The sequence below is a fragment of the Myotis daubentonii genome, chromosome 15 (genome assembly GCF_963259705.1).
Source record: "Myotis daubentonii chromosome 15, mMyoDau2.1, whole genome shotgun sequence".
NCBI lineage: Eukaryota > Metazoa > Chordata > Mammalia > Chiroptera > Vespertilionidae > Myotis > Myotis daubentonii.
Window position 1 is genome coordinate 24,988,576 of NC_081854.1, and position 27,532 is coordinate 25,016,107.

Genomic DNA, 27,532 nt, shown 5'->3' on the forward strand with positions numbered 1-27,532 from the left:
CCCAGAGAGAGCAGGTGGAATGTGAAGTACACCCACCCAGTTGCTGTTCCATGGATGATAGGGAGATGGGTCTGCCTCTATGGCTTCCCACATGCCATGCTCCAGTGTAGCTGGTTCCACATTGCTCGTTCTCTATGCAGCACATGCCACAGCGAGCTGGTGCACAGCAGCCTGCCCACCCCTGTTTGGATATAATGCCTTTGCAGGAACTCAGAAACTTGTGTGGGCGGTGGCGACTTGGATTCTTACCTTTTAAGTGGATGGTCTCTCTGGCTACAGTGCACACCCATTAGCCCCGCACCAGTGTCTGGTGGGGTCATCAGCTCAGGCTCCTTGCCCTGCAACTCCACATCCTCAAATTTATGACCCATGAAAGCCTCTGAGAGGAAAAACTTATAATGGTGCTCATTACTGCAGTCAGAACCTGGTTTAAGCAGAAGTCGTGGGGACAACCTGCGGACATCTGCTATAGTTATATAAGACATCTCAGCCAGTTTCAGAGGAAGCATGATCCTCCTAACTCTTTCTAATTTCTAGCCTCCAGACTTCCAGTCAGGCTGTCCCTATGATCTGCATCAACAAGGTTATAGGTGCCCCTTGAAAGGAGTGTCACCTCCTCATCCATTCTGAGCCTGTGCCTAGTTCTAGTTCTCTTGTTATTTACACCACATCTGCACTTACTTCCGCCACTGAAATCTTAAACCCCTCAAAGTTATCCATGAGGGTTGGAATCAATGTCTTCCAAACTCCTGTTTATACTGATATTTTGACCTCTTTCCACTAATCAAGAATGTTCTTAATGGAATCTAGAATGGTGAACACTTTCCAGACAGTTTTCAATTTGCTTGACACAGGGTTGCCAAAAACTTCAAATGTGTTGAAACAAAATGCAGATCTGTGAAGCACAATAAAATGAGATACATCTGTTTTAGAATTTTCATTGGTTACCTCATATCAACTTTGGTGCCGGAGACCAATTCCATCATGTCATAATTTCAAGAGTTTCATCAAAAGGTTGATGAGACTTGGGGACTCAACAGTGTTGAGTCACACATGTAGTCACCATTTGGGAATGGCTGAAGGCATTTCCCCAAACCTGTAAAGGGATTCTTGCTTGCTGCCAGACAGCTAAAAGGCATCTTAATCTACATGTTATTGCCTTCTACTGGCCAAACACCTGAACAGCCGTAGGCTAATTCCCCCATTCTGACAATGGACTCTGTACTAAACCCTGATCTTTTGAAGTGTATATATCTCTGCCTCGCCTCAGGACAAGTTGTGTTAATAAAAAGCATGGGGTTCTGGGGACTAGGAGAACCTAAGACCTTGGACTTAAGACCTTAGAACTTAGCTCCTTTAGCTAAGCTCCTCTGACCCCCCAAATGCCTATCAAAATTATATTTCCTCTCTGGATTCTTTATTAGTCTCTGGATTCCTATTAAATCTATGCACAGCCCCTTTTCCAGATTCCTGAACCCTTCTTGATGCTGGGACAATTGGGAAATAGTTCGTTTTATTAATGATTTTCAGAGGCTTAAACAAAAAATGACCTACATCCAGTTAGTCTTGTAAAATAAGCTAAAGCAGACTTTGTTTGTATGATTAAACTGGTTTTGTCTGCTCAGGGAATTTTCAAAGTTGGTCTCCATTTGTTTAGTATTTTATTTTATTTTATTTTTTTTTTTAAATATATTTTATTGATTTTTTACAGAGAGGAAGGGAGAGAGATAGAGAGTTAGAAACATCGATGAGAGAGAAACATCGATCAGCTGCCTCCTGCACATCTCCCACTGGGGATGTGCCCGCAACCCAGGTACATGCCCTTGACCGGAATCGAACCTGGGACCTTTCAGTCCGCAGGCCGACGCTCTATCCACTGAGCCAAACCGGTTTTGGCTGTTTAGTATTTTAACACATGAAACTAGAAACTAGTCAAGCTCATGAGGGTTATTTAGTAATATGCATCAACTTTTAGAAGTGATTTTAAGGAAATAGTGGGACAAATGCATAAAAATATGTGTGAATACTTGTTCATAGCATTGTTTATAGTACTTGATCAGGGAAGTAGTTAATTTGGGACGCTCCATATGTAAACTATTAATCTAGACAAAATATACCAAATATAGACTGGTCTAGAGATGAGTAATATATAATTACATATTATTTCCATATTAAATTAGATTGTGAAAATTACCTAAACTAGTATGACATTAAGTATGTTCTCAGGGACAAATTTACTTTCTAGATATCCACAATAAAGGAAAACAATAATGAATATGTTTCATATATATTACAAAATCTATTCAAATTGTATGTATTTGAAAGGGCGAGGGCTACGCCCTCCATCTTACGCCGGATCCTCTATTTTTGGGCAGCAGCCATTAGCCATGTGCTCAGCAAGGAGCTTCTTCCCGGAAGCCCAAGCCTCTGCTACCCACACCTAGGATTTCTTTAAACTAACCAATGACAATCAAGGGAAGTGCGCGCCATAGACACAACCACATCCTGTGTAACAAGACCCCAACTTGCACCTGGCCAATCGGCAGGGCCCACAGTCCTCTCTCCTCCCCTTACTCCAACCCCCCTATAAAACCCCTCTTCCCACAGGGCTCTCTCTCTCTGCCCCCTGCCTCTGCGTCGGCGAGTGTGGTGGACGGAGAGCTTGAGCTAGCTCAAATAAAGACTCTTTTTGCTTTTGCATTGGACTCAGCTGGCTCCCTGGTGGTCTTTTGGGGATCCTGAAATCTGGGCATAACAGTATTAACAACATACTTAAAATTAAATCATGAACATTTAATTTATTGCAGACCCTTAATAAATTCATGATGCATAATATTCTTTTGTATTGGATGTGGCTCTAATCCTAATCCTAACTACATACATTTTCCCTTGAGAGGGAAATGGTCTCACTCTTTCAAATATAAGAAAAAGTTATGAGTTAAAAATCATTGTTCATAGTCTCTGGAAATAACTCATCTCTTGCTTGGGTTTTTTGGGTTCTGGATTCTATTGTAGCCTATATTTCCTTTCTTAAATACATAAACGAATGGAAAATTTTCATTTTCAAAAAAAAAAATGCTGTACTGCATTCTTTCTTTAGCCTATGGGCTGGCAAGGGGGCCAAAAAGGAGGTTGCCAAAGCATAATTAAAATGTAGGGAAGGTGAGCTTTCTGGCATTCTAGAGAAACCTGGGCTATAGGCAGCATTTTAAAAAATTCTTTATTGTTTATAGGCAGAATTTTTAGTTTATGCTTCTTTTTTTAAAAATATATTTTATTGCCGGAACCGGTTTGGCTCAGTGGATAGAGCGTCGGCCTGCGGACTGAGAGGTCCCGGGTTCGATTCCGGTCAAGGGCATGTATCTGGGTTGCGGGCACATTCCCGGTGGGGGATGTGCAGGAGGCAGCTGATTGATGTTTCTCTCTCATCGATGTTTCTAACTCTCTATCTCTCTCCCTTCCTCTCTGTGAAAAATCAATAAAATATATTTTAAAAAAAATAAAATAAAAATAAAAATATATTTTATTGATTTTTTACAGAGAGGAAGGGAGAGAGATAGAGAGCTAGAAACATCGATGGGAGAGAAACATCAATCAGCCACCTCCTGCACATCTCCCACTGGGGATGTGCCCGCAACCCAGGCACGTGTCCTTGACCGGAATCGAACCTGGGACCCTTCAGTCCGCAGGCCGACGCTCCATCCACTGAGCCAAACCAGTTTTGGCAGTTTATGCTTCTTATAAGTACAGAATAGATTCATATTCTCTCATGAGCCTAGAAGATGAATCCAACTCTCCTTATGAGAGGTTTTCCCATTTTTGTGTTCAGGAAACCAGCTCCTTTCTTGCTTATATTTCTCCTCTAATGGAAGTATGCTATTAGAAAAAAAAGAAAATAATCTTACTTGATGCCTCTACTCCTATAAGGACCCAGCTATTTTTCCTTTGATACAACTGCTTTCTCAGCCTGAATACTATTCCAGACTAAGTGATTCATAAACAAACACATAAATTCAAACTATGCAGGAATGTAAGTACAGAATAGGCCTGGATGGTGAGATACCACAGAGGGAGATAGACAGAAAGCTCTTTAGTTTGAGACTGGGGACTTCAGTTGATGGTAGTAAGAAAGTTCATCGATTGATTTCTGAGCTAACATGCATATTGTCCATTTACAACTATTTAAGGCATCCTCCCCTTATTGGAGATTCACTGGAAATGGGTGACAACTGGCTGTTCTTCATGTTCAATCATGAATAATGGTTACCACTCTGCTTCCTTTTAGATTTCAATACTTAGAAAAACAAACCACATCTCTTACCTTGTAGACAAGGTTTGTGACCAAAAGCTCTATGCCCCTTATGCACTTTATGATTGCTGTCAAATAACTAACTATAGGCTCACTTCTCAACTTTAGCACTATTGACATTCTGGGTGAGATAATTTTGTTGTAGTGGGGAGGGCTTTTCTGTACTTCTACCCAAGAGATTCCAATAGCACCACCTCCCTTGCCAAATGTCTCTTTAGGGGTGGGTTGGGGAAGAAAGAAAGGGACTACGCAGGTTGAGAAACAGTGGTCTTAGGCTTAATTTCTAGAATACTTTGGGAATCTGGGCCCCCCTTAACCAGAAGACTAGAAGTTGAGTATCATGGATTGGGTTATAGCTCTCAATCTATAGCTCCAGACAATTTTCATTAGGAACAGATTTCATGCATTTAGCTAGAAGGACGTATCCCATGAAAACAACTTTGTAATTCTATCATCTTATCAGAGGTACAAGAACCAAGAGGTACAAGAACCAAACCAAGACTGAAGCCAAATTCAGAAATATAATGGGATGTAATGGGGTTGCAGTCGCTGTCTTGGTTATAATTTAATTATCAATATATTTTGGTTAAAATATATGTTTTAAAAATCTGGCTTAGGAAATCCCCAGACAAGTTCTAACATTCCTTGTTTGTTTGTTTGTTTGTTTGTTGTTGTTGTTGTTGTTTTTAGTCTCTAGAACATTTCTACACATTTTCTTTCAGTCCTCAGTATTTTATTCTGTATGTAGAACCTCCTTTATTAAAGTGGTAGTTGGCTTTGAAGATGTGTCTATGCATTGTACCTTGGTTAAATAGAAAACCCCTTAAAGCTGCTCAAAAGAAACTCTATAGGGATGACATGTAGGGGAATTTCAGAAATGTACTATTGCTACATAGATTTTATTTTTTATCCTATTATTGTTCTAAAATAATAATTTTGGGTTCTTCTTGTCATAGTCTATACAAATTCAGAAATTCTGAACTGGGCATTGAAGAAAAGGCTGAATGAACAGCTTTTGAACAACAAACAAGAGAAAGAGACTGAGTAGAAAAGGCTCATAAATCAAAGGAGCCCTCCAGAAGCTGCAGAAGCTCTCCAGACAGAAGTCACCAATGAATGCCACTGTTTACATCCCTCTCCACTTTGACAGGGTGGGCAGGAGCTCTGTTCCGATGTGTTGGCCTGCCTGTTATACCACCACAGTGCATTTCCAGCCACAATGCCTGAAGTGTTTTGGCTCCAAACAAAGGGAGGAAGCAGGAACAACAGGGTATCATTGCACCATCTGGCCTCTGTGCCAGGAGCTGCTTCAGCCCCATGCAAGTCAGTACCAATGTGTTCTAAGTGCCTGTCCACTTCCAACCAGCTTTCAAAAACTACCTGGCACACATAGCCAGCACAGAGGTTACTTCTACACAAAATGTCTTTTTGTACACAATACAAGACAGAGACTGAATAGAGAAGGCTAGGTAGCTGCAGGAACTCTCTGGGGACTGCTGGGAGCCGGTCCATCCTTGCTGTTTCAAGGGACCTGGCATATATGGCATACGGTTCTTAATATGTTTGCTCACCTTCTTGGCGCTGTGTTTTAACCAAGGTCACCTCTCCGAGAAAGGTTGAATCCCCAGGTAGGGATTTTCCCCTGAAGTTAGGGAGGGAATAAAACCCCTCAACTAAGTGCCAGGCGGGTAATTAATCCCTTTAACTACGAACAATCATGCTTAAACTACATAATCTTTTCTCCCTGGAATGGAGATAAGAAACGCCCTAACCTTTGTAATAGAGATTGATAGGATTGAATCAACTGGTATAAATACAGTTGTAACAAGACAGAAACACTCAGAACTCAGAACACAGAAATCATGAGACAGAATTCAGAAGACAGCAAGAGACAGAACTGAGAACACAGGGCTTGGAAGACAGGACCAAGAGAGACAGAGCCTAGGCACAGAACCTACACAGAACATTCTCTAGAGACAGAAGAACTTCACTGGAGAGAGCATGCCAGAGGATCCTGGAGAGGGACTGGCCTCGGAGCCTAGAGACAGAGCCTAGCGGGAGAACATGGCAAGGGATCCTGGACTGAACCTGACTACAGAGATTGGCAGGAGAACCTGACTGGAACCTGGACACTGAACCTGACTGGAGAGCCTGGACAGAACCTGGCTGGAGAACCTAGCGAGGGAACATGGCTACAGAACCTCGCTGGAGATCCGAAGCAGAACCTCTCTGGAGATCCGGGCTAGAGATCCTGGCTAGGCTGCTGATCAACTGAACATTTTCTCCATGTCATTCCTTTTTCGCCGACTCCGTCCACACCTTTGGGGACCCCTGGACCCGCTGGGGCTGGACCTCGGCCTCTGGCGCCCGAACAGGGACCCCTAGGTAAGCGCCCCACACTCGGGACGGATCGGACTCCACCGTAGGAATAGGGTGGATAGTCTTTGCCGACTCCGTCCACACCTTTGGGAACCCCTGGAAAAGGATTCCCCTAGGTAAGCCCCCCCCCCCATTGAGAACCCCCACACTCGGGACGGATAGGACTCCACCAGGGTGCTACAGACCCCCCTATAGAGGATAAGTAGGGTAAGAAGGTGGATAGTACAGAACTTAGATTGAGAAGATGTGCCATACTGAGTCCAAAGAAAGAAGACTCTGTATTGATCTTTAGATTAAGAAGATGTGCCATACTGAGTCTAAAGAAAAAAGACTCTGTATTGATCTTTTAACACATATGCTTGCTAGCAGAGGAATTAAGGTTACGCCCAGTCAGATGGAATGTTTTATACAAGAAGTATGTCCATGCTTTTCTGAGGAAGGAAAGGTGCCGGAAAGGTAAATGTAAAGGCATGGGAGAAGGTAGGCCCAAGGAGCCTTATCCTTAACCCCGCTGCAGCCTTTCTACCCTGGGAAAGTGCAGGATTGGCAAGCTCTCCCTGGGATGATAGATCAGGACTCAGGTAATAGCGGAAAGCGCCAATCCTACTCTTAAAATGGATATAAGAGAGCATTTGAGGTTTTTCTTTTTAATGCTTGCTTTTAAAAAATAAAAAAGGGGGAATTTGCCGGGAGCCGGTCCATCCTTGCTGTTTCAAGGGACCTGGCATATATGGCATACGGTTCTTAATATGTTTGCTCACCTTCTTGGCGCTGTGTTTTAACCAAGGTCACCTCTCCGAGAAAGGTTGAATCCCCAGGTAGGGATTTTCCCCTGAAGTTAGGGAGGGAATAAAACCCCTCAACTAAGTGCCAGGCGGGTAATTAATCCCTTTAACTACGAACAATCATGCTTAAACTACATAATCTTTTCCGGCTCCCGGCAGGGGACTGTGAGAATTCTCCGGGTCAGAGGACCATCATTATATACCTCCCCCTCCCCCTCCATAAGGTAGGCGAGGGCTCTATACAGGTGCTCTGGCCTACCTGCAAGGTCAGTGCAGTGCATTCCCAGACATCACTCAAACCCATTTTGGCCATGAACAAAAGGAGCAAGCAAGATCAACAGAGCATTACTACACACAACTAGTCTGCCAACCTAGAGCCATTCCAGCTTAGTAGGTCAGAGTACAGACACTTTAGGTTCCTACTGCTTGCAAAAATCACCCAGTACACAGAGCTTACACAGAGGCCATTTCTACATAGGCCACTTTTTTTTTTTTAATATATTTTATTGGTTCTTTACAGTGAGGAAGGGAGATAGTTAGAAACATCGATGAGAGAGAAACATCGATCAGCTGTCTCCTGCACATCTCCTACTGGGGATATGCCCGCAACCCAGGTACATGCCCTTGACCGGAATCAAACCCGGGACCCTTCAGTCCGCAGGCCGACACTTTATCCACTGAGCCAAACCGGCTCCGGCCATAGGACACTTTTTGAAGATGGGAAGAGATGGCTATTTTTTCTAATTAATATTAAAAAAACAACATAGAAATCCAAACAAAAGGAAAAAAAAAAGAATATCTCTCAAATGAAGGAACAAGGGACATCTCCAAGGGGTGGGGGGGAAATCCTAAGAAAATGGAGATAAGTATTTCTCCTGATAAAAATTAAAAAAACAAAAACAAAAAAACAAACAAAACAGGCATAAGGATGCTCACCAATCTTGACAGTAAACTAGAGAAACTTAGGGAGAACTTTAACAAAGAGGAAGTATAATAAATAACTAAATAGACATAAAGAATAGAATAACTTAAATGAAAAATACATTAGAAGGAATCAACAGAAAATTAGTTAAAAAACTGAATCAGTGACATAGAAAACAGACTAGTGGAAATCAAGCAATTAGAACAGCAGAAGGAAAAAAGAATGTTTAAAATGAGGATAATTTAAGGGATAACATCAACATTAGCATTTTAGAGAATCCAAAAGGAGAAGAAAGAGAGAAAGGAACAAAAACTTTATTTAAAGAAATAATGACTGGAAACTTTCTAACCTGTGAAAGGAAACATATCCAGGTCCAGAAAGCACAGAGAGTTACCAAGAAGATTAATCCAAAACAACACACACCAAGACATATTGTAATTAAAACAGCAAAAGTTAAAGATAAAGAGACAATTTTGAAGGAAGCAAGAGGAAAACAAGTTGCATACAAAGGAAAATCCATTAAGTCTATCAGCTGATTTCTCAGTTGCAACTTACCCAGAAAGTGACAGGACATTTTCAAAGTGCTAAAAGAAAGGAACCTACAAACTGTAACTTACCCTTCAGAATTGAAGGAGAGATTAAGACTTTCCCTGATAAGCAAATATTAAGAGTTTATTACCATTAAACCAGCTTTACAAAAAAAGTTAAAGGGTCTTCGTTAAGCAGAGGAGGAAAGGCCATAACAGAAATTTAAAAAATACTAAAAAGGGAAAAATCTCACAGGCAAAGCCAAATATACACTAATAAAAGACAAACATGCAAATTGACCATACCTTTGCTATGTATTAAGCCACGCCCTCCAGCCAATCAGAGCGACTATATGCAAATTAACTCAGCCAAGATGGTGGCCAGCAGCCACGGAGCTGGAGCAAGCAGGAGGTTTGGTTGCCCCAATAATGGAGGAAGCCAAGCTTCCTAGCTGCCGCGACCGGCTCTGAGCTCCACTCAAAGCAACAAAGTTTCAATTATAGAAGGTAAATACACCCCAGATACCTGCTTTCAGCCAGCCGTGGCCACGGAGCTGGAGAGAGCAGGAGTGGGTTGCCCCTGGCGATGGAGGAAGCCAAGCTTCCCTCCCGCTCTCCCTGGCCAGCTCTGAGCTTCTCTCAAGGCTACGAAGTTTCAATTATAGAAGGTAAATAAATCACAGAATAAAAAAAAAAAGGAGAGGCTGGGAGCTTCCGTCACCAGGGGGGGCTTGGCCAGCCTGAAAACGGCCCTCAGCCCCTCACCCAGGCTGGCCAGGCACCCCAGCAGGACCCCCACCCTGATCCGGGACACCCTTCAGGGCAAACCAGCCAGTCCCCACCCATGCACCAGGCCTGTATCCTATATAATAAAAGGGTAATATGCAAATTGACCCTAACAGCAGAATGACTAGGAATGACTGGTCACTATGACACACACTGACCACCAGGGGGCAGATGCTCAATGCAGAAGCTGCCCCCTGGTGGTCAATGGATTCCCACAGGGGGAGCTCTGCTCAGCCACAAGCCAGGCTGATGGCTGCCAGTACAGCGGTGGTGGTGGGAGCCTCTCCCGCCTCCTCAGCAGCACTAAGGATGTCCGACAGCAGCTTAGGCCTGCTCCCCGCTGGCAAGTGGACATCCCCCGAGGGCTGCCGGGCTGCCAGAGGGATGTCTGACTGCCAGCCTGGGCCCGATCCCCCAGGGAGCGGGCCTAAACCAGCAGGTGGACATACTCCGAGTGGTCCCAGACTGCAAGAGGGCATAGGCCGGGCTAAGGGAGCCCCCCAAGTGCACAAATTTTTGTGCACCGGGCCTCTAGTATTTAATAAATACAGTGACTCACATTTCAACAGCTACTATGAAGTTCAAAAGAAAAAAGTGTCAATCTCAACTCAAACTATAATAAGTAGTTAGGAGATACAGGTTTGGGTAGTAAAAATGTTGTCCTCATAGGATATATTCAAATTAAAAACCTATTAGTTTAAAACAGACTTCTTTAAGATATAGAATAATACCCATAAACCTTATGGTAATCCCAAATAAAAAACCTCAAAAGACACACAACTAAAGAGGAAAGAACCCAAACAAAACACTAAAGAAAACCAGCAAATCATGACTTATTAACCATTATTTCCCAATAAATGTAATTCAAAGAAAAATAACTTAAAAATAACTTTAACTCAAAATGGATTAAAAACTTGAACAGCCTGGCGTGTGTGGCTCAGTGTTTGAGTGTTGACCTCCACTACAGTTGGAGCGTTTGCCCCCTGGTGGTCAGTGCACATTTTATAAAATAGAAACATGACCTACCTATACACTGCTTATAAGAGAACCACTTCACATAGAAAGACACAATACAGACTGAAAATCAAGGAGTGAAAAAACATATTCCATGCATGCATTAGAAAGGAAAAGAAAGTTGGAGTAGCAATACTCATATCAGAAAAAATAGACTTTAAAACAAAACATGTTAAAAAAAAGACAAAACGGATATCACATAATTATAAAAGAATCAACATTGAAGCAATCTAAGAAGAGAACATAACAACTGTAAATATCTCTATGCTTCCAACATAGGAGCATCTAAATCTATAAAGCAATTATTGACAGACATAAAGAAAGAAATTCATAGTAATACAGTTGTAGTATGGGATTGCAATACCTGACTCACATTTATATAGATCATCCAGACAGAACATTAATAAGAAATAATGGTCTTAAAATGTCAGGTTAGACCAGGTCAACTTAATAGACATCGATACAATGTTTCATCCCACAATTGCAGAATAAACATTTTTTTACAAGTGCACATGGAATAGTTTCCAATATAGATCACATATTAGACCACAAATCAAGCCTCAATAAACACAAGAAGACTGAAATCATATCAAGCATATTTTCTGACCACAATGGTATGAAAATAGAAATCAACCATAGGAAGAAAAGTAGATAAAACACAAACATGTAGAGACTAAACAACATGCTACTAAACAACCAAATGCATAAAAAAAGGAAATAAAACAGCAAGTAAGAAACTACCTTGAAACAAATGAAAACAACTTTTCATACTTTATAGGATGCAGCAAAAGCAGTTCTAAGAAGGAAGTTCTAGCTATATAAGCCTCAAGAAACCAAAAATATTCCAAATAAACAATCTATCTTTATACCTAGAGGAACTAAAAAAAGAACAAACAGAACCCAAAGTAAAAAGAGGAAAAAATAATTAAGGTCATAGTAGAAATAAATAAAAAATAGAAATTTAAAAACAGAAAAGGTCGGGGGTTCCAATCAAGATGGCAGCATAGGTAAAAGCAGTACTCGCTGCCTCCCACAACCATATCAAAGGAACCAAGAATATACAATGGGAAAAGAACAGTGTTGGAAAAATTGGACAACATGCAAAAAAACAAAAACAAAAAACCTGCCACTATCTTACACCATACGCAAAATTTAACTCAAAATGGGTTAAAAACTTGAACAGCCTGGTGTGTGTGGCTCAGTGGTTGAGTGTTGACCTCCACTACAGTTGGAGCGTTTGCCCCCTGGTGGTCAGTGCACATCATAGCGAGAGGTTGAGCATCCTTAGCATATTATTAGCATACTAGAGGCCCGATACACAAAATTCGCGCGCAGGGGGTGTGTCCCACAGTCCAGCCTGCATCCTCTACAATCTGGGACCCCTCGAAGGATGTCTAACTGCCCGTTTAGGCCCAATCCCAGTGACTGCCTGCCTGATTGCCCCTAACTATTTCTGCCTACCAGCCTGATCACCCCCTAACCACTCCCCTGCCAGCCTGATGGATGCCTAACTGCTCTCCTGCTGGTCCGATTGCCCCTAACTGCCCTCCCTTGCCAGCCTGGTTGCCCCTAACTGCCCTCCCCTGCAGGCCTGGTTGCCCCCAACTGCCCTCCCCTTCAGGCCTTGTCCCGCTCAACTGCCCTCCCCTGCAGGCCTGGTTCCCCCAACCTGCTCTCCCCTGCAGGCCTGGGAAGCCACTGTTCCCTGGGAAGTCAGAGGTTGATCAGATCAACAAAGTGTTTAAGGACCTGGGGACCCTCAGTGCACGAGGCTTCTAGTAGTTAATAATACTCTGTTACATATAAAAGAATTTGGATATTGTTAAAAATTTTTATCCAAAAACTTCGAAATAAAACAAACAAACAAACAAACAACAACAAAAAAGATATGCCTCTGAATTTCTATGACATACAGGGGCGAAATGTAAAATTTAAATAAATGGGTCATAAAAAATTCCAAGGGAAATTAGAAAATAATTTGAGAATAAATGAAAATAAAGACACAGCCTACCCAAATTTGTGGAATGCAGTTAAAGCTAATAGCAGTAACTAAAATGCCTGTATTTAAAAATAAGATTGAAACTAATAATCTAAATTTCTACCTTACAACACTGCAAAAAGAACAGCAAACAGAAGGAAGGAAATAGAAAAAAAATAGAGTGAAAATAAAATTGAGAATAAGAAAACCATAGCAAAATCAACAAAGCCAAAAGTTGCTTATTTTAAAAGGTCAACATGCTTTGATCAGTAGTAGATGAGTGGATTAAAAAACTGTGGTACATTTACACAATGAAAAACTATGCAGTGGTTAAAAAAAAGAAGGAATTCTTGCCCTGGCCAGTGTCTGCCCTGGTATAAGTGTGCAGGGTTTGATTCCCAGTCAAGGGCATGTACCTGGGTTCGATCTGGTGGGTTGGGGTGCTTGAGGGAGATGTGTGTCTCTTACATCGATGTTCCCCCCTCCGTTCCCCCATCATTCAACTATCTCTAAAAATCTATGGAAAAAAAATATCCTTGGGTGAGGACTAACAAAAAAAGAGAAGGAACTCTTACCTTTTGTGACAACATGGATGGACCTGGAAATTATTATGCTAACTGAAATAAGCCTTCACGGAGTACCCCTACAACAACCTGCACAATCCCTTTGTCATCCTACTGTCAGACCAAATACCATATGATCTCACTTATATGTGGAATCTAATGAACAAAATAAACTGACAAGCAAAATAGAACCAGAGGTGTGGATATGTGGAACAGACTGACAGCTGTTAGAGGTGAGGGGGGAGGTGAGGACTGGATGAAAGAAGCTTAGGGATTAGACAAGGAATAGATAGTACATGCATAACCCATAGACACAGACAGCAGTGTGGTGATGGCTAGAGAGAAGGAGGGGCAGGGCTGGGTGGAGCAAAACTTCTACTCTTTTAACTACAAAGCATTGTTGAAAGAGGGAAATGGGGACATCTGTAATAGTGTCAAAAATAAGAATAAAGTTAACAAATAGATAAAAGGTCAACAAAATTAAGAAACCTTTACCTATGTTGAATAAGAAAAAAAAGACTCAAATTACTAAAATCAGGAATGGTAGAGAGGACATTGTAACTGAACATTAAAGAAAAATTTAAAAATTATAAAGAAATATTATGAACAATTATATACCGATATAATATAATATCAATATACTGAGATGAAATGAGTAAACTCCTAGAAAGACATAAAGTGCTGACTAAAGAAGAGATAGAAAATCTGAATAGATCCATAAGAAAATAATGAGATTGAATTTGTAATTAAAAATTATTAAAGAAAAAAGATTTGGCCAAGATGCCTTTACTGGTGAACTCTATCATTTTAGATAATACCAATTCTTCAGAAACTCTTTAAAAAAACACAGAAGGGTAGGTAATACTTACAACTTTGCTTTGAATCCAATATTAGCCTAATATCAAACCAGAAGACATCACAGGGAATGAATCCTACAAACCCATTTATGCTGTAAATATAGATACAAAAATTCTCAACAAAAAAACTGTGAAGCCAAATCCAGCAGTATATAAAAGAATCATGTGCCATGACCAAGTAGGATTTATACCAAGAATGGCAGGTTGATCTAACATTCAAAAATAAATTAACATAATACACCATATACATAAAGGACAAAAACCTCCTGATCATCTCAATAGATGCAGAAAAAGTATCTGACACAATCCACTTCCCTTTCATAGTAAACACACTTAAAAAAAAACAAGAATAGAAGGAAATTTTCTCAGCCTGATTGAGTTCATCTATAAACACTCCACAGATAACATAATATTTAATTCCAAAAGATTGAATGCTTTTCTCTTAAAATCAAAAACAACTTGAGGATATCTATCCACCAATTCCATTTGACCAGAGGTTCTAGGCACAGCAATTAGGTAAGAGAAAGTGAAATAAAAAGATTTGGAGATTAAAAGGAAAACTGTTTGATGATGACATGGTCTTGTATATAGATAACCCTAAGGAATCTAGTAAAAAACTAGATAAATTACTTCTTTAAGGTTTCAGGATGCATGACCAAGATACAAAAATCAATTCTATTTCCATACAGTTGCAATGAACAATTAAAATGGAAAGTAAAAATAAAAATTCCATTTACAATTACATAAAAAATATTTAGGAATAAATTCAACAAAATAAGTGCAAAACTTATACTCTTCTAACTACAAAGCATTGTTGAAAGAAATTAAAGTAGTTCTAAATGAAAGGAAAGACATTCCATCTCCACTGGTCAGAATGCTTAATATGGTGAAAGTGGCACTATTTCCCAATGCAATCTCTTAAAAATCCCACCTAGTCTCCTTGGTAAATTGACAAGCTGACCTGAAAATTCATATGGGAATACAAAGAACCTAGAATAGCTAAAAAAAAAAAAAAAAAAAAAATCTTGAAAAAGGACAAAGATGAAGGATTCACCTTTCATCAAAATGAAATATATATATATTTCAGAGAAGAAGGGAGAGAGATACATAGAAACATCAATGATGAGAGAGAATTATTGATTGGCTGCCTCCTGCATGTCCCCTACTGGGGGGGAATCAAGCCCGCAACCTAGACATGTGCCCTTGGCTGGAATCGAACTGGGGACCCTTTAGTCCATAGGCTGAGCCAAACCGGCTAGGGCCACATTTCTTATATCCAAAAATTTATTACACTAGATAGTGTGGTAATGATATAAGAATAGACATAAAGATCAGTGAAATAGAACTGAAAATTCAAAAATAAACTCTTAGATTTACAATAAACTGATTTTCCAGTAGGATATCAAATCAATTCAATGGGGGAAGTAACAGCCTTTCAACAAGTCATGTTGGGACAACATATTCACATGCAAATGAATAAAGTTGTACCTTTACTTCACACCATAAAGTAACTAAAAGTTTATCATATATCCTATATAATAAAAGAAAAACATGTAAATTGGCCATCCCTCTGCCACACTTACCAGCCAATCAGGAGTGTGTATGCAAATGAACCCAACAAAGATGGCAGGTTAATTTGCATATACAGGCACCAGGCAGAGATCAGAGTGGGAGAGCTGGCAGCTTGGAGGACTTGGCAGAGTGGGAGGCTGTGGGATGGAGACAGAGCAGGAAGGGAAAACCAAGAGCATGGAGAGCATCAGGAATTCTGGGAATAGTAGTTCTGGTGGCAGCCACAGGACCGGAAGTGGAAGCTCAGAGCATGGGGAGCACCAGGAATGCTGGGAATCATAGTTCTGGTGGCAGACGGATCTCCTAGTTACTAGAGAAAAGTGAGCCTGGAGCAAGTTACTGTTGCAGTAGGGGATGGAGGGAAAGCAAAGGTGAGAGACATAAGTAAAATCAGAGTGTCTAGGAAAAATTAAAGGGAAGAGATCCTAAAACTTCCAGGAAATCTCCACCAATGAAGCAAAGGAAAACAAAATGCCTCTATTATTCTGTGAGCAACAAACCAAACTGGGTTGGGGGTCTCAGACAATTCACTCATATGATTGCAAAGACAGACAGAAACTCCCAGATTGGAGAGGGCTCCCCTGAGGGCTCCCATATTGGAGAGGGTGCAAGTCGGGCTGAGGGACCCACCCCCAGTGCACGAATCTTCATGCACCAGGCCCCTAGTCTAAATATGAGTTAAAAAGTATAACACACCTAAAAGAAAACATGACTGTGAATCTTTGAGAACTTGAGTTAGGCAATGGTTTCTTAGATATGACACCGAAAGCACAAGTAATAAAAGAAAAGATAGATGAATTGGGCTTTACCAAAGTTGAAAATAAAATTAAAAAAATGTTTGTACTTCAAAGACAATATGAAGAAAATGAAAAGACATCCCACAGAATGAGATAAAACTTTTGTAAATCACATGTCCAATAAGAGACTTTCATCAGAGACAGAATTATATAACTAACACAATTCATTTGTAAAAGACAAATAAACCAGTCTTAAAATGGGCAAAGTATCTGAATAGACATTTCTATAAAGAAGGTATATAAATGGTCAATAAGCACATGCTCAACATCACTAGTCACTGGGGAAATGCAAGTCAAAACCATAATGAGATACCATTTCATACCCATTAAGATGGTTGCAAAAAAAAGACAAAATAACAAGTGTTGGCAAGGATGTGAAGAAATCTGAATCCTCATACACTGCTGGTGGAAATATAAAATGGTTCAGCTACTTTGGAAAACAATCTGGGAGATCCACAAACTCTTAGACATATAACCATATAACCTAACAATTCTACTCATATATAACCAAGAGAAATAAAAATAAATATCCACAAAAAATTCCCATGAATATTCATAGATTTTAAAATTGATCGATTGATTTGAGAGAGAGAAACATTGATTTGTTGTTCCACTTATTTATGCATTCATTGGTTGATTCTTATATGTGCCCTGACCCAGAATGGAACTCACAGTGTATTGGGATGACACTCTAACCAACAGAGCTACCCAGCCAGGGCTTCATAGTAGCATTATTAATCATAGCCCAAAATAGGAAAACATAGATGTCCAGCAACTAAGGGATGGATAAGTTAAATGTGGTATTGTTATACAACAGGATATTATTCAGCCATTAAAAGAAGGAAGGATTGACACATTCTGCAGCATAAGATGAATCTTGAAAACATGTTATGTGAAAGAAGCCAGATAGAAAAAATAACATATATGATTGTGTTTATATTAAATGTATAAAATAGGTAAATTTATAAAGACAGAAAGTAGATTAGTAGTTGCCTAGGTATGGGTGAAACAATCCCAACTAATTAAAGGATTGTGTTTAAAATCTCAAAAAAGTGGGTGGGCCTGGCTGGTGTGGCTCAGTGGCTGAATGTCCACCCACGAACCAGGAAGTCAAGATTCGATTCCTAGTCAGGGCACATGCCCAGGTTGCAGGCTTGATCCCTAGTAGGCAGTGTGTAGGAGGCAGCCAATTGATGATTCTCTCTCACCATTGATGTTTCGCTCTCTCTTCTTCTCACTGAAATAAATAAAAAACATTTTTTTAAAAAGTGGATGAGTGAATTTTTATATGCTTACACTATGGAACATTATAGTTAAAATTAATGGATTATATTGAACAATAGGATGAATCTTGACAAACTAATGGTAAAAGGAAAAACCGAGTTCCTTAAGATTTTATGTAGCATGAAATCAATTTCATAAAGTTAAATGTAACTAAGAAAGATACAGAGACAGAGAAGCATTGATCAGACTGTCAAACCTCAGAGGGAAGGCAGGGGAGGGTGGGGGGAAAGGGGAGAGATCAACCAAAGGACTTGTATGCATGTATATAAGCATAACCAATGGACACAGACACTGGGAGGGGAGGGGTGGGGGAGAACATGAGCAGGGAGCTGGAGGGAGCAGCGGTTGGGGGTGGGCGGGGATAAGGACACATATGTAATACCTTAAACAATAAAGAAAATAAAAAATTTTTAAAGATTTGTAAAAAGGTAAAACAATAAAAAATGTAACTAAGATAAAATTAATCTTATCTAAGAGTTCTTAAGTTCTCAAATCTAAATTCTTTTAAATTACAAAAATTAAGAATTTCAAGTTTATAGATTATAAGAGAATACAATTTATCACTAAGATTCTATATACAACTGATTATAATACCCTGAACTACATGGACATATTTTTTTCCAAAGGAAATTTGAACTGCATGACAATGTAGAATAAAAGTTAAGAAGTTGGTAAAAATGGTCCATGATTTGACTTTTAATGTTAATTTGTCTCCCTTAATATTCTCAGATAGTTTGAAGCCAAGGTGGAATAGTGATAGTAAGATTATAAATTTTTACCACAACTATGGAAATTATCACCAAAACGCTAGACACACCCATCTTTAAGAAGCAGAGGTTGATTCTTACTAGATTAAAAATGCATCCCACTCTTCCCAGAAGTTAATGCATAAGGATGGAAACTAGGCTTTGGCACTGAAACACACCCATCTCAGAACCACAAGGTGATGATACAAAATAACAAAGACTGTGGGATTCCATATGGGTGTCAGAATCTGTGTAACCCTGGGTAGCAGTAGCAGGAACATTCAGAGTCCAACACCTATGATGTCAGTAGCATAAGCTGCGGATTCTGTCATCAGCAGCTGCAGTGGTGACCTCACCACACAAGTTCTTTGCCATCACTTAAAGTATTATTCCTCCAGTCTGCAGGCCGACGCTCTATCCACTGAGCCAAACCAGTCAGGGCTAAAGTATTATTCCTTAGAACTCTAAGATTTTGTTTGAGCAACTCAGTATTCTATAAGTGAATTCCCTTATCTACTCATATCAACAAAAGTAGACCAATCCACTATAACCAATATGTGTGTCCATTAAAAGTACAAAAGGTGGCTATAGTAGAATTTTCTGTAGGTGATAATTAATCATAATTCTCTCCTCTTGATTTCTGCACAAATGAAGAAATAGAGCATTTTTGTTGGTAATGCTTTATGGAAAGAGGGAGCCTGCATCTGTAGTTAAAATGTACATCTTAATACTTCATTTAAACTCTAGATATTGAAATACATACAGTCAGAGGACTGTGCCTGTAGAATGGGCCTGCAGACTAGGCATAAATAATCATGGCCTGCCTGTCCCAGAAAAGACAAAAAATTCAGGGCCAAATAAAAAGGGGGGGCAGTAATTTGTGTGTTTTAACACATTTCACCAAGACAATACATCATTTCTCTTATGATATATAAACAAGAGAAGGGATAAAAATTAACCTCAAAAACCAACCCTTCAGTCTGTAAAAATGGGGGGAAATGGTAAAAAATTGTCCTGCACAATAACAACTGTCATCAGGTCTACAACATGAAGGCAAGAAAGTTAAATAGGTTTAAATACTGTAACATGAATATATGATTAAATCTTCAGATTACAAAATATCAAAGGAATCTATCACTTTATAATCAACTAGAGGCCCAGTGTACAAAATTTGTGCATGGGTAGGGTCCCTAGCAGCTGCCAGCTGCCAGCCGGGGCCTTCCTTCCTTCTGCACTGTCCCCTGGTGGTCAGCACATGTCATAGGGAGCAATTAAACTCCCAGTTGGTCAAACTCACAAGGGGACACTTTCATATTAGGCTTTCATATATCTACATACTCTAATAAGAGATATTAAATTCTCAGAATTTACTAACATTTTTTGTTATTAATCCTCACCCGAGGATATTTTTTCCATTGCTTTTCAGAGAAAGTGGGAGGGAAGGAAGGAGGAGGGGAAGGAGAGAGAGACACATCGATTGGTTGCCTCCCACACATGCCCCAACTGGGGGCAGAGAGCAAACCCATAACTGAGGTATGTACACTTGACTGGGAATTGAACCCATGACCCTTTTGTGCATGGGTTGACACTCCAACCACTGAGCCAAACTGGCCAGGGTGGCATATTTTAAGTATTATAAAGCATCTTATCTAATAAAAGAGAAACATAGTAATTATCCATAACTTCTCTACCCTTCCCATTGGCTAATCAGGGAGATATGCAAATTAACTGCCAACCAAGATAGCGGCCGGCAGCCAGGCAACTTACGAGAACAGGAGGCTTGCTTGTTCCAGTGACGGAGGAAGCCAACGTTCCCTGCCTGCCGCTGCTGGGCTCTGAGCTTGCAGTCTAAGAAACATTGTTACAAATATAGAAGCTAAACAAAACCCCAGAAACCTGCTTTCAGTCAGCCGGGATCTCAGAGCTGGAGTCCCAACAAAATTTCAAATACAGAAGGTAAACAAAGTCCAGAAACCTGCTTTCAGCAGCCGAGGTCTGAGCTAAAGCCGGCTCTCAGCTCCAGTGACAGCCATAGAAGGTAAATAAATCCCAGAATAAAAAAAAAAAGAAAAAAAGGAGAGGCTGGGAGCTTCAGTCACCCGCCAGCCTGAAAACGGCCCTCAGCCCCTCACCCAGACTGGCCAGGCACCCCAGTGGGGACCCCCACCCTGAAGGGGGTGTGACCAGCTGCAAACAGCCATCACCCCCTCACCCAGGCTGGCCAGGCACCCCAGTGGGGACCCCCACCCTGAAGGGGGTGTGACCAGCTGCAAACAGCCATCACCCCCTCACCCAGGCTGGCCAGGCACCCAAGCGGGACCCCCACCCTGATCCAGGACACCCTTTAGGGCAAACCAGCTGGCCCCCACCTGTGCACCAGGCCTCTATCCTATAGAGTAAAATGGTAATATGCCTCCCAGCACCGGGATCAGCGGAGCCGTGAGGCCTCCCAGCACCGTGATCAGCGGAGCAGCGAGGCCTCTTAGCACTGGGATCAGCTGAGCAGTGAGGCCTCACTGCCCCTGTGTCAAGCGGAGCTGTGAGGCCTCCCAGTACCGGGATCAGTGGAGCCCCGAGGCCTCCCGAATCCGGGATCAACGGAGCAGCGAGGCCTCTTAGCACTGGGATCAGCTGAGCAGTGAGGCCTCACTGCCCCTGTGTCAAGTGGACCCGCGAGGCCTCCTAGCACTGGGATCGGCGGAGCCACGAGGCCTCCTGGCCCCTGGAGCAGCGTGATAGGGGGGCAGCGCCCAAACCCCCTGATTGTCCTGTGGCTCTGTGTGTGACAGGGGGTGGGGCCACAACCTCCCTACCTGCTCTGCTCTGTTCGTGAAAGGGGACGGCGCCCCAACCCCGATTGGCCATGCTCTGTGCCTGATAGGGGGGAGCTCCCCAACGCCCTGATCGGCCCTGCTCTGTGTGTGACAGGGTGTGGTGCCCCAACCCCTGCATGGGCCCTGCTTTGTGTGTGTGACGGGGTGGAGCCGCAACCTCCCCATTGGCCCTGCCCTGAGTGTGACGGGGGGAGTTCCCCCCGCCCCCATGGGTCCTGCTCTGTGTGTGACAGGGTGGAGCCGCAACCTCCCCATTGGCCCTGCCCTGAGAGTGACAGGGGGCGGCTCCCCAACCTCCCAATTGGCCCTACCTTGAGCGTGACTGAGGGTGGCATCACAACCTCCTGATCCGCCCTGCTCTGTGCATGACAGGGGGCGGCGCCCCAACTCCCCAATCGGCCTTGCTCTGAGCCCGACCAGGAGCTGCGGGGCAGGCACCTAGGGATTGGGCTTGCCCTCTGCCACCCGGGAGTGGGCCTAAGCCTGCAGGTTGTTATCTCCCGAGGGGTCCCAGATTGTGAGAGGGCACAAGTGGGGCTGAGGGACAAACCGCTCCCCCTCAGCCAGTGCACAAATTTTTGTGCACCGGGCCTCTAGTTACATTATAAAGATACTAGAGGCCCAGTGCACAAAAATTCATGAACTGGGGGGGGGGGGGGGCTTACTCAGCCTGCCCTGCACCCTCTTGCAATCCAGGACCCCTCAGGTAGGGTCTCTAGGCCTGGCCTGAGATCAGGGCCTATCAGGGCTTTCCTTCCCCAGGCTTCTGGCACCTGGCCCCACCCCTGCCACTGCCACTGCTTGCCATCTGTGCAGTGCTGTCCCCCCCCCTTCCCTGCCACTGGTAGCCTCCCTCTGCAGGTGATAGGTGTGGGTTGTGATCGTTTGGCTGGCCTAGGCCTCCCTCTGCGGGGTGAACACTGGCCAGATCTAACATCTGCCACAGTGTCACTGGCTGGTGACCTGGGCCTCCCTCTGTGGGGCGATCAATGGCGGGGCCCCCAGATCGATCACCCCACAGAGGGAGGCCCCGCCCACCTGCTGCAGGGCCACTGACAAGGTAGCCTGGGCCTCCCTCTTTTTTTTTTTTTTTTTTTTTAAGTAAGAGTAATGTTTACTGAGTGATACAGAACTGAGTACTATGAAGGGTTTACTAGGATGGAAATGTACCACACCCCTGCCCCTGCCCCCTCAACACCCAGAGACTACAATACTTAGAAGTTACACCCAATGGCCTTAACTGATGAATATCTGATCATAACAAATAAAGCATAGCATATTTATACTGTATCACATATAGTGATTACAGAAATCCATTTATATATTGCCTGTACAAAATCTTTTTTTTTGTAAAAAATATATATATTTTTAAAAATATATAAAACATGTGCAGTTGAAAGCCCTGCCAGGACAGCCAGTCTGTAAACATTCAGTGAGTATGTGCTTTGAAAGGATGCCCATGCCTCATGCCCACAGCAACTCCAGCAGGGCCAGCAAGGCTGTGCCCAGGCTGCCACTCTGGGCAGGACTAAGCTGGACCACAGTGAGTAGGTACAGCAGGGCTTGGCACTGTGCCTTTCTCCAACCTTGCATCAGGATCAGGGTCACGGTCAGGGTCAGGGCTGGGGGCAGGCAGATTGCAGTTTCACTCTAAGTTCCATACTCAGCCTAATTTTGGTTGCAACTCATGGCTTTTCCTGGCTGCTCAGAGGTCCTTTGGGTGATGCCCTAATGGAGAGGCTGGAGAAGTGCACACAGCTGCCTGGTTGGGCATCTCTCTCTGCCAGGGCCTCTGTCCTGCCTCCTGCAAGCCTGGCCTCAGGCAGAACAGGCCCCCTCCTCAGGACTACTTTGGTCTCAGCGCTTGGTCCTGGGTTTCATCAGTCTGGGTTTCTTCCCCTGGTGTGGCTGATCTGAGTTTCACAAAAAAGCCCCGCCAATGCTGGCTGTGCTGAGCCTCATTGAAGAGTTTTTCATGCAGCAAGGAAGAGCCCTCTGGGACTCTCCTCCTCCTCCCTCTCCTCATGTCCTTCTCCTCCTCTTCCTCCTCTTCCTCCTCCCAGCCCATGGTCACTTCTTCTCCAGCTGCTCCAGCAGTGGATTGCCTCTGAGTCCGGGGCCTTAATGCTGTCGGTCCTGACAATGCAGGTGGAGCGATGTCAGTTGAGCATCAGGATGAACTGCTGCTACTCCTGCTTCAGCTCCTCCATCTGGGTTTTCAGCTCCGCATTCATGAGTTCCAGCCACTCATATTCCCGCTGTAGAAACTCCCTCCACTCCTTGTTCCAGCATCAGGCTGCCGTCACTTTGTTCTATTCCTGGCGCCTTTTCCTCTGCTCCTCTTCCTAGTCTAGCTCAGTTTTCACAGGTTGCTCTTGCCCAGTTTCACCTCCAGGAAGTGCAAAGGGGCGGTCATGGCCCCAATGTTGTAGATGTCAGCGTATTTCAGCTCCTCTGCAGTCAGGGCCAAACTGGGGAGTCCGGTCAGGGGGCCAAGCCCTAGCAGAGAGCCCGCAGTCATGGAAGGGTCCGGGATCTGCCCAGGCATCATGGCAGGAGGAGTGGCAGTCCAGACTTGCAGAAGCCAAGGGCAGAGTCTGCGACCCCAGGCCTGGGCCAGGCTGCAAGTGCTGAGCTGCTCAGGAGCTGCCTGACGCCAGCACCTCCCATCGCAGCCTCCGAGCATCCCTCCAGCAGGCTGTGGCAGGAGCCTTTGTCTCCCTCTTTGAGGCGATTGATCTCAGGGCTCTGCCTGCCTGATGGCCCCTAAGCACTCACTTGCCTGCCTGATGCCTCTAACTGCTTGCTGGGGGGCGGGGCCAGCCCAGTTGAGGGGCCTGGTGGTTCTGGTCTCTGGTCGTTCTGCTGTTTCAGTCACTGGGCTTTTATTATATAGGATTAGAAAGTAAGAATGGAGAGTTCTTCAAGAAATTTCAGAACACAAGTGTTTTAATGAATATCTACTCAATGTCAACTGTGAGTCCATTTTAAGATACTCTGTATTTAAAATGAATAATAGTCCAAATATAATACCAATGAGTCTTTTATTGAAAGTGGGTAAAATAATTTTAAATTTCTAATGAAGAAACATGTTTTTTATTTACAAATCAAAACTGCATATTAATAATATAGCTCTTTATTTCCAAGTAATAAGTTACTGAAAATTGTAATTCAAAGATTGCTGGAAAATACAGCACAGAAATAGATCTGAAGATGAGCATTTAATATATGATAAATAATATTTTAATTTAGTAGGAGAAAGATGAATAGTTTAATAATTGGTTCTGAAGTAATTGGCTTTATTTATGAATATACAGCTGACATCCTGTGTCATACCATATACAATAATTAATTCCAGATGGATTAAAATGTTAAATCTATATGTGTGTATACACACCCACATAAGCACACATGAAAAACTACACACTTTTCCTTTATCCACTTGCCCTCTAAAATTTTCTATAAGCAAGGCCTTCCTAGGAAACAGAAAACCCTGGAAATGCTTTGGGAAACCTATTTTATAAAAATAAAATAGACAAAATTATAAGAATGTTTATTGCAGCACTGCTTTTAAATTACAAAGAGGAAGCAAACTGAAACATCACAATTGGAGAATAGACTAGGTATTGGTACAAGCATACTGTGAAATATACTGTAATCATTAAATCATGGATTGCCTTGAAGGAAAATCCAAAATGTACAGGAGAATGTTAAAAAAGTAAATTATAGATAAATATATAACATATCATTTTTTGCAAAAATATACTAAAGTAATTTGCTTGTTAATGTTTAAATACAAAGAGATACATGGGGGATATACACAAGGTTTAAACATTACTCAAAGGAAATGCACAGAGGGGAAGAGTGGAAGGGATGGAGATATTTATTTTAAAAATTTTGTTGTCAGCCCTAACCAGCTTGGCTCAGTGGATAGAGCATCGGCCTGTGGACTAAAAGGTCCCAGGTTCGATTCCCATCAGGGGCATGTGCCTTGGTTGTGGGCACATCCCAAGTGGGGGTTGTGCAGGAGGCAGCTGACCCATGTTTCTCTCTCATGTTTCTAACTCTCTCTCCCTCTCCTCTCCTCTCCTCTCTGTAAAAAATCAATAAAATATATTTAAAAATTTTTTTTTATTGTCATTATTTCATTGTTTTGGGTACAAATGCATTCATTACCTCTGTAATTTTAAATGAGGAACTAAATAAATGACTTAAAATATACCAACAAAGAATATGAAATTTCATTTAGAAATTCTCATTTTGGTAGTAATGTAAAACTTTAGGATGAAGTAGTGTCTAATAATTCTCCATTTGCAGATATTTTCTCTACTTTTCTCAAATTGATTATAAAATATGTCTGCAAATAAAGTAACTCAATATTAAAACAAACAAAACCCTTTAACATGGTATCTAAGAAGAGGTAGCAGGGAATGAAAGGCAGACCTATACTTTGAAAATGTGATTTTCCTTTCACAGAATGATATCCATACAATGTAGGAAGCTGCTTGATGAGCATGAAAATTGAGGCACAGGAAAGAAAGGTCCATCTCAAAACACTATGTTAAATCTAAACAAAGCTAACCTATGGGACATTTATTTTTAATTTCAAAATTATGGCCCACAACAGCTAAAATGTATACTATCTGGCCCTTTATGGAAAGTTTGCTGACCCTTGGTCTAGAACACAATACATAATTCCAGTGACACATTTGTTGCTAGTGCAAAATTGTGATGGTCTGGTTATTTTTTCTCTTGAGAGTTTATCTCTCTATTTTTTTCAGTTGTGTGTGTATACATATATAACTTAGGAAAGGTATATAAAACATAAAATAATAATAATGTTTCAGTCAAAACTAACTGCATATACAACAGTGGTATGCCATGTAGCCAGATGTGTGATATGCAATACCATTCAGGTTTGTGTAAGTAGAACTTATATTTGCATAACAATAAAATTGTCTGATTCATTTCTAAGAACACATCCCCGTCAGTTAAGTTGCACATGAAGGTATATTCTATGTAATTGACATAATGCTTAGAATAAATTTTTAAAATGCAGAAAATATTGAGGCTGAATCAAGTCTGTTTTTTTAAAAAGAATTTACACTTAGAGGTTAGCTACTTTATCTGTGTATTTTTAACCACTGTTCACATCTAAGAAATTCCAGGTAAATTATTTTATGTTGTACTTTCTCCTTAAATTTCCTTCGTGGCAAGGCATTTAAAAACTCCTCTTGCAAGCCTTTAGCACACTCACTGCTCTAGTGCCCAGAAAAGTAACCCATGGGCCACTTGCAGAGTTTATATATCTTTGTTGGCCCCCATGGTTTATTTTATTTTAAATCTGAGCTGCTATTTAAAAATCAAGAGCCATCACACACTTAAATATATATAGATTTCTGGGTGCTCTTGAAGTCAGAAGAGCTGGCAAATGGGGCCTGACTTTCCTCACAGTATTTATTAGCTGGAACTGGCCATTGGGCATCCTTCTTAACTACTATCCCAATTAGGTTTATTTGTTATTCTTTTGATACACACAATTAGCTAATTTCTTTAGTTTGCATGCAACAACTTCATGGGTGATACTAAAAAATGGCTTCCTTTTTTGTATCCTTCCAAAGCACTTCTAACATCAAGATTGTTAACGTTTGTTACGACATGTCTACTTCTATATAAAAATTCCTTGACCACTTGGTAACGTTTTGCCTGAAAAAAAAAATTGGGTTTGGTGCTTTGGCAATTAATAGCTACAGTTTTTATGTAAAATTTCTATTTTTCCTGTGTTTGTAAGAGAGTCTTTCTAGAGTTATGATTTTCTGAGTCAACACTGGTAATTTTTATCTTCCTACAAAATAATTTTGTTTAGGTTTTCAAATGTATTAGAAAGAAGCATAGTATTCAGTACAGCATTTTATTTTATTTTTTTAAAATATATTTTATTGATTTTTTACAGAGAGGAAGGGAGAGAGATAGAGAGTTAGAAACATTGATGAGAGAGAAACATCGATCAGCTGCCTCCTGCACATCTCCTACTGGGGATGTGCCCGCAACCCAGGTACATGCCCTTGACCGGAATCGAACCTGGGACCTTTCAGTCCGCAGGCCGACACTCTATCCACTGAGCCAAACCGGTTTCGGCAAGTACAGCATTTTAAATCAGTAACTCTAAGGTGTCTCTA

At 41.7% G+C, this 27,532-nt stretch overlaps 1 long non-coding RNA gene and 1 pseudogene across 1 annotated transcript in view; one reads left to right on the forward strand and one right to left on the reverse strand.

Moving 5' to 3' along the window:
- The window catches only part of LOC132217033 (uncharacterized), a 238,102-nt gene that overhangs the window by 86,088 nt on the left and 124,482 nt on the right, over positions 1-27,532 (forward strand). The window lies entirely within an intron of this gene.
- Positions 22,703-27,261, reverse strand: LOC132217028 (jun dimerization protein 2-like; annotated as a pseudogene).